This window comes from Capra hircus, chromosome 26, assembly GCF_001704415.2.
Source record: "Capra hircus breed San Clemente chromosome 26, ASM170441v1, whole genome shotgun sequence".
Lineage (NCBI taxonomy): Eukaryota > Metazoa > Chordata > Mammalia > Artiodactyla > Bovidae > Capra > Capra hircus.
Genome location: NC_030833.1, coordinates 29,392,739 through 29,412,642, shown reverse-complemented (window position 1 = coordinate 29,412,642; position 19,904 = coordinate 29,392,739). Strand labels below are relative to the sequence as shown.

At 38.0% G+C, this 19,904-nt stretch overlaps 1 protein-coding gene and 1 pseudogene across 5 annotated transcripts in view; both read left to right on the top strand.

Moving 5' to 3' along the window:
• Positions 1 to 19,904, top strand: part of BTRC (beta-transducin repeat containing E3 ubiquitin protein ligase) — a 182,628-nt gene that overhangs the window by 130,195 nt on the left and 32,529 nt on the right. The gene's annotated exons all lie outside the window — the stretch shown is intronic.
• On the top strand, positions 18,447 to 19,061 carry LOC102184586 (annotated as a pseudogene).

Genomic DNA, 19,904 nt, shown 5'->3' with positions numbered 1-19,904 from the left:
ATATGTAAGAAGCACTTGCTCACGTGGAGCACTAAGACCATGATAAACAGAAATGTTGAAATACTTCTAGAAAAATGAACATGAATTTAATTATGTTTTATACCTCGGACAGTACTTCTTTAACTTTATCCACATTTTCTTGGAATATCTAGTAACATAAGAAATTTAATTGTAAAGATTAAAAGAAGCAAGAAACAAAACTTGGGAGCAAGCCTAAAGGGAAATAGAGAGAAAACCGTGTTTAAAGAGAGATGGTTCCTACAGTGTTAACTATGGAGTGTGTAGCGTGACTCTGTAATGGAATATCATGGCAGGGGGTATAATACTGTAAATAAGATGAATATGCCACTTGTGGATTAATGGGCAACCTAAAGAGTGGCTTTATTTACATCTATGTGTGAGGTTCATTTCTAGTTTGTGTATTTTTTCTTATTCTTATAGTTGACATACTTAAAATCTGATGGATTAGGGAACTTAAAAAAAAAATCAGTTTCCTTGAATCTTAATATGTGTGGGTTTGGGGCTTTTTTTTTTTTTTTTTTTGGTAGGATTAGTATAGTGTTTTTTGTCTTTTGGTTTTTTTACTTTAAATTTGATAGGTTGAAGGAATTTTCTTTTTCCTCTAGGTAATTCTAGAGAAGAGGTAGGTTCTGAATATAAGTCCAAGAAATACAACTATTTTTATGTTTTACATTTTGGTAAGGAATAGGTGTAGACATCGTATTACAGATTATAGTAGATTCCATTTGCAATAATAAAAGGATATGGGTTGTTTTTCGAGGATTTGAGTACTGAGAAATGTAAATTTGAATAGATCTAGCCTGGACACTAGGAGCCACTGTCTCAACATTATAACATGAGAACATACAATAAAAGTAGATCCTAAGTGAGAGCTTTATATAACTAAGTTTTAAAATTTGTTTTATTGAAGTACAGTTTATTTACAAGTTTGTGTTCATTTCTGCTCGATAGCAAAGTGATCCAGTTATACATAAATATACATTCTTTTTCATATTCTTTTCCATTATGGGTTATCACAGGATATTGAATATAGTTCCTTGTGCTATATATAGTAGGACCTTGTTTATTCATTCTATATATAATTGTTTGCTTATGCAAATAATCTTTTAGTCAGCTATTTAGGTTGCTCTTGGTTTCCAATTAATGCTATTATTTAGTTCTCTTGAAACTTCAGAAGTTTGAATTTTAGAGTTTTTACTCTGCTTCTCCTCAGTTGAAAATATATAGTAGAAGTTACCTATAAAAGGCAAATTGTATGCAAAAATAAATTGCCGTCAATGTAGAGTTTGAATAGAACTAATTTTAACTCGTGGAAGGTAGATTCTCAACTTATATTTGTTGAGTCTGATATATATTATTTAAAGTATTAAAATCCAGAGATTATGTCATCAGATTTGACAGCCTTTTGCACCATTATTTATTGAATGTTTACAGTGTGCCAGACACTAAGGGTTAAGGGTTTTATATACACTCTAACTCAAATCCCAACGACAACCTCATTAAGCATACACAATCCCATTTTATATATAGATTAACTATAACTGAGAAGTATTAAGCAATTTACCCAAGATATGTTGCAAAACTAGAATTTGAACCCAGACTATCTGACCCCATATCTGTGTGTTTTCAGTCACTGTGTTTAGTGTTTTAGTACATAAAAATTAGGCCAGATGAAGCAAATGTGTGGGGATTTTCTAAAAAGTTCTCTGTGGTGCCTACTAAGTGTTAGCAATTTATTAACAAGTACCCATGATTTGGAAAACACAGAAGTATGCAAATTGGTTCTGTAAAATCATGATACGGTAATACATTTTAGGTTTGTGTTCTCCTCTTACACTTACAGTACTGATATTTTCCTTTTCAGCATTCCATATGAGATAAAAATTTAAAATACGTCAATTAGCAACCACAAAAAAGATAAAACTATTAAGTGAACCTTGTAATCTCCTCTTACTATCTGGGCTTTTCGTTTCAGGCTTTTGATTGTGTGTAATAAAACTGTGGCTTAATTAATGCCAGGGTTCTGAAGCCTTTGGATGCCACGAAAGAGAGTGAAGCGCAGAAATCAAGAGGCAGCATCAAATAGCTTTTCTGTTGTGTTAATTTAGATCTGTCATTCTTGTTCTAGTTCATGATATATGGCTCCCAGCAGATATTAGGTGACTTAAAAGAGAAGCAGTAGTGGATCCTATCTTAGGAAAAACACAACTCATGGTTGAAGCTCTCAGTAGCTTAATGAATCACTGTTTTCAGATAATATTTCACCCCTAGTTTGAGCTGCCCTTGGAGTGAATGTGGCCGTGTTATGTGACCAGCAGACATGATGCAAAACCAAAGTAAGTGGTAACTTGGCATCGTGGCTTTGTGGTGGTATGTGCAGGAAAGATCCAGTGCTGACATCCATGCTGTACTACTGTCTTTGGCAGAGCAGTGCTTGTGTGTAACCAGAGCATGAGAGAGGAAGTCATACTGACTTGTATTAATCTCCATTTAAAATGCTAACCAAAAAAATGATAAAAATTTCCCTTGGAAATTGCTAAAGTTTCCTATGACTTTAGACATACTTTTTGAGGAATATGTATGCTAAAAAAAGGTTGATAGGAAATATTTATTTCTTATTATAGCTCAAAAATGTTGTTTCTTAACTTTAGTATGCAAATAATGAATAACACATAATAGTCTTGGCTAAAATGAGTTTACTTTAATTCTTTATATTCTCTTCTTTTTAATTCTCTCTCCTTGATTCAAGGAACTTATTAATTAACTGATTTTATATGTGTATTAATTTTAACCAGAGTGTTGATAAGCAGTGTTTCTTTCAGGGAGGGGAAGGTTTAAAATCCAACAATGAAAAACGAAGCCCCTTTTATTTCTGGCTACATTCCCAGATGCTGTGTATTATAATCATTGAACTTTCAGAGACTGCTCAAATTCCGCCTGAAATGTGTAGGATTGCAACATCATAACTAAATTATACTTTCTGGCATATCCAAACATGAAACAGACATTCCTGAGTGGAAACATTGATAACATAATTTCCATTGGTTAAGGTCTCAGTGGAGAAGGGAATTTACAAGCATGGGAAAAGAATACAGGCTAATTTGAATAGCCTCTATTGTCCAGGGGGTTATTTAATGCTAATAAATACTTGTTTTAGAATGGATGGAACTAGGTTAAGTGTTTACAGCCAAACCTTCCTCTTTTCCTCCACTGAAGAGCAAGGTTCTCCAACACTGACCTACTTTGCTCTTATTTGATACTGTACATACAATAGTTGTGAAGCCGTGAAGAGAAAAATTGATGAAGATTAGAAGAATTTTTTAGTAGGAAGTGCTGGGTAGCATGCTTCTTTGTTGGTGAGACATAAATGTTGCCACAAATTATGAATAAATGCTCCAAATTCTCTAATATTGTAGCAGTTATAACCATTTTTAAGCCTCCTTTCTAAGTAGATATTTCTCTCCTGGCTTTCTGTATTGTGAACTTTACAAAACTGGCTTAGGCAGCCTATTAATTATTCATACCGTAGCAACAATTAAAGCAAATTAAAAATAAAAATCGCCATATTGCATTTAACCGTGGGCAGCACCAAACTGTGTCAGCTCTGTAAGGGCCTGTGATGTTTACTTAGTTAAAAGTGCTAGAGGGAGCTCTAACCTTGTTCAGAGTAGTGGCATATGGGAACAGTTGTCTGTATGTGGCCAAAGGGTCGTAAGTGAAAATAGAGGCTAAAGCTGTGCCATGGCAAAATTTTAAATCTTTTTTATAGAACTCCCTGTTTCCTTTATATCAGAAAATAAGGGTTAGGACTATGTATCTGTAACCAAACAGGACTTTATCCACCCTTATTTCTCTTTTTATGAATACAATAAGCTGTTTCCAATACAGTATTCAGGAGACCCTGAGGTTGGCTCAGCAAACTTTCACAAAGTGAACATATCTGTATAACCACTAGCAAGATTAAAAAAAGGAGAAGGAAGAAAGGAAAAAACCCGTACCAGAAACCCACTCCTGCCTTCTTTGTCATTCCCCTCCCAAGGCTAGCCATTCTCCTCACTGCTTAACATCATGTGTTAGTTTTGCCTGGCTTTGAACTTTGTGTGAATGGCATCATTCAGTGTATATTCTTTACTGTCTAACTTACTTCCCTCAACATAATGTTTTTGAGAATCATATTATTGCATATAGCTGTAATTTATTTATTTTTGTTGATGTGTAGTATGTCATTATGTAAATATACCAAATATATGTGTCCATTCAGATTTTGATAACTACAAAATTTTTTGGTATTTATCTTTTGGTCAGTATGTGCAGTGAATACATGTATTCTGTTGTATGTGTCACTAGGAGGGAAATTAGAATTTCCTGACTGGTGGTACCAATTTATACTATCTCCAGCAGTTAATGAGAGTTCCATTAGGCACTTACACATAGCAAGTCCTCAATATATTTGTTTAAATGAGATAACTCAGTATACACGAAAATTCCCTAAGTTGTAGTTTTCTCACCCAGAGCCTTTGAGCTGTTCTTACAGTCTAATCACATCTTAAATTTTCTTTTTTTTTTCCTTCACAGTTCTGTCCCCAATCACATCAGCTAATGGTGGCCAGACAAGTTAGCATATTTTAAAATATTCCAACTCATATTTCCCTTTCCTGGGGAATTTGGTATGGAGTTTCAGTTAAAATTTTACTTTCAAAGTTTAATGGGCCGGTCCTGATACAGGTTTCTACATCTACCATTGCTGAGATGGTTTCTACATACCAGCAAATGATAATGATTACCTTTATTAGGCATTTTGTGCCAGACCCTGTGCTTAGTGTTTTATACATAGTCTCCTTTATTACAGTAGCTAATATATCACTTTGTCCTTGAGGACACTTGATGGCCTTTGGAATCCGACAGAAAAAGGTCTCTAAGAGCTGGCTCTGGGCTAAAAGGCTGAAAATTAAACCAGCAGAGAGCAGCAGCCATCAGATCATGACCACTATAATCTTGATAGAAAGCATTAAGAGAATCCCAGTAATTTTTTCATATCTATTTGCAGACTCTTCATGTAGCCCTACTATTTTGATTTGGCCCTAAATAAGACAAATTGATGCATTAAATTGATAAAATATTTTATCTCCTTGTGAAATAAAGGAATTTTTAATAGATACATTTATTTATTTAAAATTTTCTTGAACACCGTAAATACCGGGAATTATAGAGGAAGATGGAGAAGGGAATGGCAACCCATTCCAGTGTTCTTGCCTGGAAAATCCCGGGATCAGAGGAGCCTGGGGGGCTGCTGTCCTTGGGGTCGCACAGAGTCGGACACGACTGAAGCAACTCAGCATGCATGCATGCACTGGAGAAGGAAATGGCAACCTGCTCCAGTGTTCTTGCCTAGAGAATCCCAGGAACCTGGAGGGCTGCAAGTCTATGGGGTCACACAGAGTGGGACCCGACTAAAGCGACTTAGCAGCAGCATAGAGGAAGATGGATGGGGAAATAAAAGAGTAAATTATGAAAGAAGTGAGACACATTGAGACACAAAGTGTCACGATATCATTAAGTCTTCAGATCTGTGTCAGCCCTGAGAAAAGTTATACCATAAAGTTTTAAATTCTTAACTATGGTTAAGTAAAGCAAAGTAAAAGAATAGTAATGTTACCTGCGTAACAGTCACACTCAGAATGATAGCATTTCTTTGCATTAAAAGCTCAATTGTTGCAGGAAAGTTTGACTGACTCTTGGGATTTTGGAATATATTGCTTGACTGAATAATATTATGAAATATACTTCTTTTTGCTTGAGGTATGTTTTCTTAAACTCTAATATGTTAGCTTTTTAGTAAGAAAATGTGAAGAATGATTCTCTTTGTAAATGTATTCCCTCAGTTCTATTTTAATTTACATGGAACTGAACCGTAAACTCAAAAATAAAAGCCAGACTGAGCCTCAGATTATTCCATTCACCCACTCATTTTATAGAGGAGATCCCAAACAGTAGAGACTTAGCCAAGATTACATAGCTAATTAGTGATGGGACTAGGCCACCGTGCTGTCTAACTTTTGCTGTAGAGCCGTTTACATGTGACTCAACTATAAGAGAACTTTTTGTAGTGGTTTGTTTCCAAAGCATGAAATTTCCAAAGCCTCTGTTTATTCCTTAAACAGAAAATGGAAGTAGAGTGCATTTGGCTCATAGGAAAACTTCACTGAAAAAAGTTGTTACCCTTGTGTTTCATATTTATAGTGCTGCATGTGAGCTTAAGCCACACCTAGGCGAAGTGAAAAACTGTGTAGTAAACCAGGAAGTGTCTTTACAGAAATTTTCATCCTTTAAGAAAAGCCAAGTTCTGCAAAGAAAAGACCACAATTCCATTTCTTAAACAAGCTTGTAAACAGTATGGAAGTAACTATCTTCCTGATTTTCATTTTCTCATCCCACCTTCACTCTTAGTATACAAACACAAAATCCCTGGTAGAGATTTGTTCCATTTAGAAAAGAAAATTTTTGTGACACTCAAGATTCAGTATTTTCTCCAGAACACCAAAAATCTGCAGTCTCTGGCCCATGAAACCCCATAAAAATAGTGCCCATGTGGGGGAAATATAAATAACCTTCAGACAAAATCACACAGTAATCGTTTTTCTGCTAATTTTTGAAAGAAAACGAGGGTGAATGCTGATGACAGCTGGAATTTCAGTCTGGTTTCTGCCCTGTCTTTGCTGATTACTAAAATGAAGTACAAAGTCTGAAGGAAGCAAAATGTACTCTATACCCTACAGATTGGAAGAATCATTCTGTATTTACTGAAAAAATCAGAAAAGTGGAATTTCAAAATTAGGGTACTGTGTTGAGAATCTTGTTACCATGCTAATAACTTCCTTATTGTTTTTCCCTCACTAGATTTGAGTGTTGTGGGAATATGTTTTGGCAATTGCTCTGAAAGATTGAAAATGAAAAAAAAGTCAAATGTTCAAATGTCTTTTATTTCATATCATGAAACATATTTCGAAGTCTTTCCTTTGCTCTTTCCATTCTTCTGCAGTTGTTAAATGTCACTCATTGTAAGTTCAATTTTACTCTCATTCTTGAATTTTTACATAGTAATATTTTATGTATTTTTTAATATAAAAATGTTGAAACTAATCTTAGAAAACAGTGGATTAAAGTTAGCATACTTACAGACAAAGCATCAATGTAGTGATAGTAACATTCTTATTGGTAAGAGAAGATCCAAAATATCAGTTTAGAAAAACTATACACTTAACACAACAACTGCATTTTGCAGTCTGATCTGAAATCTAATAACTTCTGTGAATTTGAGCAAGTTATTTTGATCACTTCTGCTTAAAAAAAAAAAAAAAAAGCAGATGCTACATCCAAACTAAGCTTTTTCTGGATAAATTAAGAAGACAATTACCCACGTATTCCAGAGATAAATGTCTTTTGTCCCTTGATGCTCCAAGGGTTATTAAAGTTTTACCTGCAGATAACCAAGACTTCCAGAAGTTACAAGTCATTTACTTCATGCACTGCAGCTAAGAGGCCTGTGCTGCTGCCCCATAGGATTATTTCTTGCTGCATTTAACATGCATTAACAAGCATTTGGAAGGAGTTGAATTTCTTCGAGAAAGCTGAGATGGCTTCTTGAGATCCTATCCCAAAAGCCTTGTATTTTCTTAATCCAGGTTTTAGATGTAGCTTCTCAAAGGCTTTCTTCAGGAGCAAGTTTTACCAAGTCATTGAGACCTTTTTATTGGACCAAAAAAAAAAAAAGTAAGGATTAGTGCACAAAGAGGAGGAGGATAGTTTTTTCTTCTTTATTTTAAATTAACTGTATTTTCCTGTGTCCTTTTTAATTGCATTTTAAGTGTGTCTCTGTGTTTCTCTCTGGCAGCCAGTGCCTCTTGTCATTCCCTATCGTTTATTGGTAGAAATTAGCTTTCTGATGCTAAAATAAAGGGAGGATATGAGGGGGAAGTCAGGGAGAAGACTCTTAGTTAAAACTTTCTCCATCACAGAAATTTTATTTTGGTACTATTAACATTATTTAACATCCAGATAAGCAACCTCTATCTGAGGAAGTTTACAGAAAGAGCAACAAGATTCCAGACAGTTAAACTTTATTACTCTGCCTGAAACATTAACTAGTGATTTAGAAAAATAGTTTTTCATCCCGTCTCCCTCTTCATTTTTATTGTGGGGGAGAGGACTTTTTTGCCTGGCAGACATATTGTTTCTCTTAGGGCAGGTGAACTTGGTAATGCTAGGCCCCTTTTGCATTTGGTTTTATTTATTCCTTTTCTCCTCATCTCTCTTCATCTCATCCCTACTTTCCGTCTCTCCCTCCATCTCTTCCCTAGCCCCTCATCTCTTTCCCCTTAGCCATTTCTTCCTACCCATGCCTAGCCTTTCCTTTTCTTTCCTCTCTCCTACCCACTCTCTACCCATCCCCAGTCACTTTCATTCCTCTCCTTTCTCACCTTTCCCCTCTTCCTTGCTTGCTGTGTCTCCCTCCTTCCCTTCCCTTTCTTCTCACCCTTCCCCATCCTTCTCACTCCTCCTCACCCCCTCCCTCCTCTCTCCTCCTCTTTCTCCTCTCCCCTGCTTCCCACACTTCCAGTCACTTAAAATTCTGTATCTTATGGGATCAGATCTTGACCTCTCTGAGGTGTTCAGCAAAGGAGATAAATTTTGCCCATTCTAATTGATTTGATGTTATAGACAAAGAATTCTCTAGGTGACATAGAAACACTCTCTCAATCAAATAATGCACTGATAATTTTTTTAGACCAAAAAGATACATACCCACCAAAATGTGCATATTGTTTATTTGTTGATGATGGAAATTACGGGCCATTTTTATGTTCTCTGTGCTTCTGTATTTTTCATATTTTCTAAAGTTTGTTATAAATGCTGCTGTTTTTTTTTTTTTTAAATCAGTCTTTCTTTGCTTGACCCCAATAATCCTTATTTAAAGAAAGTAAAAACCAAAAAAAAAAGAAATCAAATTTGATCCTCTGCTGAATATGAATTTGCCGTTTTAATGTCAGTCTTCCTTTCAACTTTCAAAATGGTGGCCCCTTGATTGCAACATGTAGCCTTTAGCGCTTGGTGATAACATATCAGATAGTGGATTTTAAAAACTATCTCACAAGTTAGGCTTAAACTCATAAGTCCTATAAGACCTTTTGTGCCTTTCTCTACTTTTCCCAGAATTTAGTTCATATTTTGTTTTATTGGTAATATTTCTGTAATGTGAGGGTGGTCAGTATAATAGACTTAGCGATTTACATACAGATTTGTTTTCAGTTTTGAGGGATAGAGGGCACTGACATTGATGAGCAGGTATTCTATCATTGTTACACCTCATTGTTATACCTTGTCTATTTTCCTTGCTACTGTTGGTTATAAAAGGCTTAAAATTCATACTGTACTAGGCCATGGTACCACTTTGTTCATTTAAATGTTAAAATTCCAAATTCAGATTCAAATTTGACCAAAAGGAGAAAAAAAAAAATCCAGACTGCTTCTCAATTGGCTAGCTGAGGAATGGAAGGTGAATAATGTAAGGCTAGATGAAGTGCTCTAGACAGTTATGCATTTCCTAGCTATAGTATACTTGTTTCAGAAAGGGTTAAATGGTGTAGTTAGTAAGTGGTTTTCTAGCTGCAGGGGTTTTTGAGAAGAGATCTAAGAATTCTACAGTTAATTGGATTCTTCAGGCATGGACTTATGGTCATTGAAAAAAATTTGAGTGAGTGAAATTCTCTCGCTTTGCTCATAGATATAGTTCATACAGTGTTTTATTATTTTTTAAGGATTTTATGCCTATTTGTGCTGGTTGAACATTTTATATGATAAACATGACATTTTAAAAGATTTTACACAGTATATTCCCTTGCTTTGCCCTTCTCCCTATTTTTTTCTTCTTCCCTCATTTCCCCGAGTCTGCATCACTGCTGCTTTTTCTCATTTTTCCCCATCTTGTGAGCAAAGTTTTAACAGTATGTAGAAAGTTAACTGCCTGGAGTCTTTTAAATATAAGTAACACGCAACCAGTAATAAGCTGTCGGTTGTTGTGTTTTTTTTTTTTTTTTTTTTTTTTTGCTGCCTGCAAAGAAACATAAACACAGCGCTCATTTCTGGCAGGTTTTTACTGTCAGAGTTTCTCCTATTATATTTATCTTACAATTTGCCAGGGGGTGAAGTTATTAAGTTTTAGCAGCAGCCATCGATCAAGTTCACAAGTTAACACGATAAAGGCTCTGTGCCGCTCCGATCCGGGGAAATGATGATCCTCACTCGGTAATTAACTAAATGAGAAAGTTAAATCTTACTTGAGAGCTGGGAGAGATGAAAGAGAGGTGTTTGTCAGTTTCTCAGTGGAAATTAGAAGCAGTTTTCTGCAATTCCCTAAGCTGCTGCTCTGTCATATTTTACATAAGCACTGGGAAAACGTCTTGTAATTAGTGCTGTCATGGAGGATTTTTTTTTTTTTTTTTTTTGCTGAAGGATGTTGGAATAATTCATTAGATTATCAAGAAAGGCTTGTGTCCTGAAATGATTAGCACAGTGAAATTTAAACCATTAACGATAACAAGTTTAGAGCTTGCTGCAGTGCAGAGGCACCCGGGGTATGTCTGTGCCTATTTCAATCATTTCTTATAATTAAACATTATGTCCTTTTTTCCCCCTCATCACTAAGACCCATCCAAAAATCCTTTTAAGGTGGCACTATCTACATCAGTGGGTTTACCAGCCTTGGAGGTGTGCATAGTTAGTAGCTATAGTAATGCAGCAGTAAATTAAACTGCTGTGAGCTTCTTGGTTTAGAACAAAAGAACCTATCACCCTGGAAGCTATGAAGTTCCATGAGAGAAACCACTGCAGAAACAAGAGCCCCTGTTTGAAACCTAAAAATGTCAAGTGACTATCCTATCCCTTTAACTTCCTCAGAAATCCGGAAATAATAAAAATGGCTTTGTTGTGGTTCTGGTAAATTTTTTTATATGGCTTTTCCTGTAATTAATAGGAAAAAAAAAGACTGCTAAGTGTCCAGTCTTTAATCATATACTGGGGCATTTGTGAGTTCATTTTCTGGTGAGTTTTATTTAAAAGAATTGGAGTGATTGCAAGCTTTTCTTGTTGGTTATTAGAAACCAGTCAAATTCATAATGTGAACTTTCCTTCTGCTGACAAATCTGCCCCTTCCTGTCTTCCATGTTCACTAATCAGACCTGACATATTTATGAGTTCACCCAATATGTAATCATATTTAGTAGAAGCTGTTACAATATTAATGGAATAATCCTACTGAGAAATGTGATGTTTACTCCTGTTGAAATGTTTGTCCCATTCTGTACCTATAGTCACCATTTTCTTTTCATTTGCACTCTTACCCCTTGCCCCAAAAGATAGTAGACTACTTCTTTGGTCACTGAAAGTTATAGAGATTTTTTTTTTTAAGTGGAAGTGTTAAAAGTGATGGTTCTACTTTTGAGCATTTGTTATCGTTTACTCTGCATGTTCAATTTATGGCCAAATTTCTCTCCGTTTCTCTTGAAACTCTTTTGTTAAAAGATGCTCAAGTGCCAGAGAGCTCTACCGAGCCTTCTAAGAGTCCCTTTCTGTTTTCTACCCTAGCTCTTTGTAAATTCTAGAACTGTTCTGGATCTCTCTGTTGTCACCATCTCCATCCTTAGGTATACTTACTTATTCTTTCAGTCCTAATCAAAATGGAGACAATATCATTTCCTCTTAATTTAACCAAGAGAGTATTGACTTTTTTAAGAGCTGTTTTTACAGAGAAATCAAGGGAAAACAATAAGAAAAAGAACTTTAAACCAATGTTTTTATATCCTTATTTGACTAAAGCCTGGCAGTAGTCAATAGAGAATAGTATAGACCATAAAAAAAAAAAAAATCCTCCCCCCCCCACCATTCCCTGCAAAACTCTTGAATTTATTTTATTTTTTTCTTGTTTCTTCTGCCTACAAGGAGCAAGAACCCTGGTTTTGTTCCTATCCAGGTTGATGTACCAGATTAAATATTTGAAGGATTGGCCCTACTGAAGAAGTAAATCACTGTACTGAAGTAAATGTGTATTATAACCCAGATTTATAATTCTCAACAGGGCTTTTCTCCTTCTTCCTCTCTTGTAAGGGTAAAATAGCTTTCTTCTAAGCACTTCCTAATCTGCCTTTTCTAACCTTAGCCATGACTGCTTCTTGCCTTGATTATGTTATCAGCTCCAATTGGTCTTCCTTCCTCTGCTTTCAACTTGCTCTTCTTATTCTCTCCTCACTGCCCCAGATGCCCTGCCCCCTTCTCTGTGTGGTAACTAGTGTATTTCTAAAGGGTAAATCAGATGATGCCATATTTAACTACCTCAAAACTGCCAGGGGCTCTCCTTTACACTTAACAAGAAGTCCAAACTCCTTACCTGTGACCCAGAAGTCCTTATATGATCTGGCCCCAGGTCATCTCACTAACCTCATTTCCCACCACTTTCTCCCTCATTCAGTTTGCCCCATCCATACCAGCTGCCTTTCTTTTTTTCATTTGAACACACCATTGACTTTGTTCTTCCTTCTGTCGGGAAGGTTTTTTCCCTATATCTTAGTAAGGCGTGACTCTGATCTTTCAGGTCACAGTTCAGACATTACCTACTTCAGTGTCATTGCATAAACACCTCAGTTAGGGTATTTTTTGTTACCTTGTTTTGTTTTCTTCACAATACTAACTGGTTTCAAGATTAAAATATTTATGACACATTCTCCCTCTACTTCTTGCCAGAGAAAGTAAAGAAAAATTTTGTCTACCTGTTCACTGGTTTCGCTAGCACCTGGAAAAGTGCCCAGCACAGACCAGTCACCCAATAAATGGTTGTTAAAATTACAGTTATTGGGGGGTAAAGGAGGAAAGGGATAAATTGCAAGATTGGGATTGATACATGCATACTACTATATATAAAATAGATTACTAATAAGGACCTAACCATATAACACAGGGAACTCTAGTCAGTACTCTGTAATATATGGGGAATATGTGGGGAAAAAAAATCTAAAAAAAAGTGAGTGTGTGTGTGTGTGTGTGTGTATAGCAGATTAACTTTGGTAAACACTTGAAACTAATACAACATTATAAATCAACTATACCCCAGTAAAAATTAGATAACCCAGGGTGGCACAGGGCAGGCCAGCCTAGGCCAAGCCATCACTATGATCCCACCAGGGTAGATCTGTGTCCTCTCCCTGTATATGTGGTAGGGGTTTATGTGGGATGGGTCTGCCTCAAGTAGGAGCAGACTGATAAGAAGTCTAGTGGGCCAATTATGTCCACCCCCCAGTTCAAGCTGGCTGGGTGGGATGTAGACAGCCCAGGCAGTGCCCTTCTACCTGAGGTTTATCCCAAGCCCTTCAGATGTATGTCTTACCTCCTGGGTGCATATCTGAGCAGACACAGGTCTGTACCTGACCTGAGAGCAGAAGATCAAGTGGACATAAGAAGCAGTGATAAGATGATGGCCTGGCAGGGCTCTGATGCCTCCGGGCAGGGCCAGCTGCTACACTCTCATTGCAGAGCCCCAGCCCAGAGATCCGTGAGGAGCTGCTTGATGGGGACACCCAATCCATCTGCCCAAGTGAGGGGCCCATGCACCTTCCTGCCACCGAGGGCCAGCACAGGCGCCTGTTGAATGTGGCCGCTGAGGGTTCCCCAGAATCAGGGCCCAGAGGTGAACAGGAAAGCCCTTGCGCCGGGACACCACCCAGGCTACTCCCCAGGGTCCTGTCCTGGGCTCACAGAGAGCATAACACATCTGCTCCCACGTGTAACACTGTGTCAGCCTTCCCTTGAGTCAGCTGGAGGGCCTGGAGCCCACTGAAGCAGAGCCTGAAGCTCCGGCAGGAGACCCACTGGGCAGACAATGATTTCCCACTCGGGCAGGGAAAACCCAGCTGCTCCTGCAGGAGACCCAGAGCCAGGTCAGACCCCTGGGGGCAAAACAGGCTCTTCAACCACCATCGCTGTCGCTTGTGATCTACACCATGAACTGGCTACCCCACCCAAAACTGACTTTCCTTCCTCAGTCTTTGTGTTTGGTGTGTTGTAGTTTTATCTTTTTCTTCCCCATTATTTACAGCATTCTGTTCTTTATGTTTTAAGTGTGAAGCAATAAATTTTAAACATTTTCTGTTTTTTTTTTTTAAAAGGTTGTTGATTGATTGATAACTCTGAAGTTCCAGCCTTAGTCAAAATTCTTGTTCTATCCCTCTTAGGCTATAGCCTGAACCCAAGCACAACTGTTGCCCACTTTATACTTAGCTTCATTCATTCATCATCTTAATCATTATATCCCTCCCTCACTCCACCCCCCAACCCAGGGTTTCAATACCAGAGTCTTTCCTTGGAGCCCTTCTGAAGACCAAACAGAATCCTTAAATATCATTTGCATCTCATTAGTCGTCAATGTTATTCTCTTTATCTAGTCCTTGCACCTGCAATTCCAAATGTTGTCCTAAATCTGGAACGTTTTCTTTTCTCTACTTAACATATACCCTTCCTTGTGATTAAAGCAGGGTTTATATGCAACGAAAAACATCTGTCATCTTACCATTAAGTTCGGCCAATCTGTGCTGCATCTCCCAACATACACACAGTGCAGTTAGCAAAGTCAGCACATTTAGTGTTGCCGAAGCAGTGGTTAGGCTAGTTGGTATCTGCAAGTGTGTATTTTTCCTTCCTGGCCCAGGCAGAAGCTTCAGAGAAATTCATGGTAATTTTGAAAGTGATGCTTTAATATATTTTCAGGGAAGGAAATGTTAGCCCTTGGCCTTTGAGGACTAAGCTGAGAAGAGTCGTATAAATACTTAAGTCCTTTCATTTTGTGTGCTTGTCACCTGACAGCTTCTTTCTTTCTTTCTTTTGGAGATAACTGTTCATTGTAAACAGAATAGCAGAACAGGAGATGTGCAGGGTTGGCAGAAAGTTAGTGTTACCATTAAACTGAGATTGTTTGTCAGCTTTCCTAGACGTTTGAACAGTAGTGGTTGAGTCATCAGGCTTTTGCTGGGAAAGCCAAATCAATTCTATTGCCACAAGTAACCATTACCCTCTCTCCCACTCTAATATACAACCTTTTGATTTTTTAATAATTGAACTTTTTCACTGTACCCTGGTGGATTCTCTGAGGTTCCCAAATTGAAATTTTGCTGCATTTACTTTAGGCATTAGTAGAAAAATCTGTAAGGGAGAGTGATAGAGAAAGGAAGCTTGATAACAAAGGCCTTTACCTCCAGAATTCTCTACAAATATAATACCTTTGTTATGAATTAAGTTAATATTACAATGGCATTTATCCTTAGGAATACCCTATACTTAGAAGTTTAAAAGTCTATTTTCATTTTAAATAATCAGTTTGATGAATTTTGGTGAATGTATACACCTGTGTAACAGTCAATCTATAGAACATTTTCATTCCATCCAAAACTTTACTGGTGCCATTACCCAGTCAATCCCATCCCCACATCTAGTCCCAAGCAACCACTGTTCTGTTTTTATCATTATAAATTAGTTTGTTATTCCTAGAGTTTCATATAAGTAGAAACATAAAGTATATACTCTTTTTGTCTTATTTCTTTCATTCAGCATGTTTTTGAGATACATCCTTGTCATTTGGTATATCTGTAGTTTGCTCCTTTTATCATTGAGTACTGTTCCTTTGTCCCCTTCATGGATCACAGCCTTGTCCTGGTGAAGGGGCTTGCATAATTCAGTGAAACTATGAGCCACGCCATGCAGGGACACCCGAGACTGATGGGTCAGAGTGAAGAGTTCTGATAAAACATTTCCTCTGGAGGAGGAAATGGCAACCCCACTTCAGTATTCTTGCCTTGAGAACCCCATGGGCAGCACAAAAAGGCAAAAAGATATGACACCATAAGATGAGCCCCCCAGGAAAGGTGTCCAATATGTTACTGGGGAAGAGCAGAGGGCAATTATTAATAGCTCCAGAAAGAATGAAGTGGCTGGATGAAAACGGAAATGATGCTCAGTTGTGGATGTGTCTGGTGGTGGAGGTATCTGGTGGTAAAAGTAAAGGCCAATGCTATAAAGAGCAGTATTGCAAAGGAACCTGGAATGTTAGGTCCATGAATCAAGGTAAATTGGACATGGTCAAGCAGGAGATGGCAAGATTGAACACTGACAACTTTAGGAATCAGTGAACTATAATGAAAGCTGAGTGCCGAAGAATTGATGCTTTTGAACTGTGGTTTTGGAGAAGACTCTTGAGAGTCCCTTGGACTACAAGGAGATCAAACTAGTCAATCCTAAAGGAAATCAGTCCTGAATATTAATTGAAAGGATTAACGCTGAAGCTGAAGCTTCAATACTTGGGCCACCTGATGCAAAGAGCTAACTGATTAGAAAAGACCCTGATGCTGGGAAAGATTGAAGGCAGGAGGAGGAGGGGACAACAGAGGATGAGATGGTTGGATGGCATCACCAACTCAATGGACATGGGTTTGAGCAAGCTCTGGGAGTTGGTGACAGACAGGGAAGCCTGGCGTGTTGCAGTCCATGGGGTCACAGAGAGTTGGACACAACTAAGCAACTGAACTGAACTGAACTGAGCTTTAATGGATGGAAATGGGCAAATTTAATTCAGATGACCAGTATATCTATTACTGTGGGCAAGAATCTTTTAGAAGAAATGGAGTAACCCTCATAGTCAACAAAAGAGTCTGAAATGCAGTACTTGGGTGCAGCCACAAAAGCGACAGAATGATCTCAGAGTTGTTTCCAAGACAAACCATTCAACATTATAGTAATCCTCAAGTCTATACCCCAGCCACTGATGCTGAAGAAACTGAAGCTGACTGATTCTACGAAGACATAGAACACTGTCTAAAACACACACACACACACAAAATAAGATGTCCTTTTGATCCCTGGGGATTGGAATGTAAAAGTAGGAAGTCAAGAGATACCCAGAGTAACAGGCAAGTTAGGCCTTGGAGTACAAAATGAAGCAGGGCAAAGGCCAACAGAGTTTTGTTAAGAGAACATACTGGTTAGAGCAAATACCCTTTTCCAATAGCAAAAGAGATGCCTGTACACACGGACATCAGTAGAGTTAGTACCAAAATCAGAATGATTTTATTCTTTGCAGCAGAAGATGGAAAAGCTCTATACAGTCAGCAAAAACAATACCTGGAACTGACTGTGACTCAGATCATGAGCTCCTTACTGCAGAATTCAGGCTTAAATTGAAGGAAGTAGGGAAAACCACTAAGCCTTTCAGGTATGACCTAAATTAAATCCTTTATGATTATACAGTGGAGGTGATGAATAGATTCATGGGATTAGATATGGTAGACAGAGTGCCTGAAGAACTGTGGATGAAGGTTCATAATATTGTACAGGAGGCAGTGACCAAAACTATCCCAGACAAAAAGAAGCGCAAGAAAGCAAAGTGGTTGTCTCAGGAGGCTTTACAAATAGCTGGGGAAAGTAGAGAAGTAAAAGGCAAGAGAAAGGGAAAGATACACTCAACTGAATGCAGAGTTCCAGAGAGTAGCAGGGAGAGATAAGAAGGACTTCTTAAATGAATAATGCAAAGAAATAGAGAAAAACAGAATAGAAAAGACTATAGATCTCTTTGAGAAAATTGGAGGTATCAGGGGAACATTTCATGCAAGAATGGGCATGATAAAGATAGAAATGGTAAGGACCTAACAGAAACAGAAGACATTAAGAAGAGGTAGTAAGAATACACAGAACTATACGAAAAAGGTCTTAATGGCCCAGGTAACCACAGTTGTGTGGTCACTTACCTAGAATTGGACATCCTGGATTGTGAAGTCAAGTGGGCTGTGGGAAGCATTACTATGAGCAAAGCTAGTGGAGGTGACAGAATTCTAGCTGAGCTATTTAAGATCCTAAAAGATGATGCTGTTGAAGTGTTGTACTTTTATGTCACCAACTTTGGAAAACTCAGCAGTGGCCATAGGACTGGAAAAGGTCAGTTTTCATTCCAATCCCAAAGAAGGGCATTGCCAGAGAATGTTGGCAGAGAATTGTGTGGCATTACCACACAGTTGCTCTCATTTCACATGCTAGCAATGTCATGCTGAAAATTCTTGAAGCTAGGCTTCAACAGTACGTGAACCAAGAACTTCCAGATATTCAGGCTGGATTTAGAAAAGGCAGAGGGACCAGAGATCAAATTTCCAACATTTGTTGGATAATAGAAAAAGCAAGGGAATTCCAGAAAAACATCTGCTTCATTTACTACGCTAAAGCCTTTGACTGTGTGGATCACAACAAACTATGGAAAATTCTTAAAGAGATAGGGATACCAGACCACCTTACTTGCCTTCTGAGAAACTTGTATGGAGGTCAAGAAGCAAGAGTTAGAACCACTCTTTGCCACATCAACTGTGAGAATGAAGACCATTCTCAGCAATCAGACTGTCGACATCCCAGAAAATGTTGACATTACCTTGAAGGGACGGACAGTTATTGTGAAGGGCCCCAGCGGCACCCTGCAGAGGGACTTCAGTCACATCAGTTTAGAGCTCAGTCTCCTTGGAAAGAAAAAGAAGAGGCTCCATGTTGACAAACGGTGGGGTAACAGAAAGGACCTGGCCACTGTTCGCACAACCTGTAGTCACGTACAGAACATGATCAAGGGTGTTGCACTGGGCTTCCGTTACAAGATGAGGTCGGTGTATGCCCACTTTCCCATCGACCTTGTTGTTCAGGAGAATGGTTCTCTTTTGGAAATCCAAAATTTGGGGGGTGAAAAATACATACGCAGGGTGTGAATGAGGTCAGGGGTTGCCTATTCAGTATCTCAAGCCCAGAAAGATGAGTTGATTCTTGAAGGAAATGACATTGAACTTGTGTCAAATTCAGCTGCTTTGATTCAGCAAGCCACCACAGTTAAAAACAAGGATATCAGAAAATTTTTGGATGGTATCTATGTTTCTGAAAAAGGAACAGTTCAGCAGGCTGATGAATGAGATCTCAGTGATCCTGCTGCAGAAACCACAAGATGGGAGATGGTTCTGTGGACTCAGTTGTGATATTTTAAAGAGGCAATAAAAATTCTTGATTTGAAAAAAAAAAAAAAAAGAGTTAGAACCAGACATGGAACAATTGACTGGTTCCAAATTGGGAAAAGAGGACATCAAAGCTGTATATTGTCACCCTACTTATTTAACTTATATGCAGAGTACATCATGTGAAATGCCAGGCTAGATGAAGCTCAAGTTAGAATCAAGATTGACGGGAGAAAGAGCAATAACTTCAGATATGCAGATGATACCACCCTAATGGCAGAAAGCGAAGAGGACCTAAAGAGCCTCTTGATGAAGGTGAAAAAAGAGAGTGAAAAAGCAGGCTTAAAACTCAACATTCAGAATACTGGCATCCAGTCCCATCACTTTCTGGTGAATAGATGGGAAAACAATGGAAATAGTGACAGTTTTATTTTCTTGGGCTTCAGAATCACTGCGGACAGTGACTGCAACTATGAAATTAGAAGATGCTTGCTCCTTGGAAGAAAAGCTGTGAGAAACCTAGACAATGCATTAAAAAGCAGAGACATTACTTTGCTGACAAAGGTCCATATCATCAAAGTTACGGTTTTTCCAGTAGTCATGTACAGATGTGAGAGTTGGACCATAAAGAAGGCAGAGCACTGAAGAATTGATGCTTTTAAACTGTGATGTTGGAGAAGACTCTTGAGAGTCCCTTGGACAGCAAAGAGATCAAACCAGTCAGTCCTAAAGGAATCGACCCTGAATATTCATTGGAAGGACCGATGCTGAAGCTGATGCAAACAGCCGACTCATTGGAAAAGACCCTGATGCTGGGAT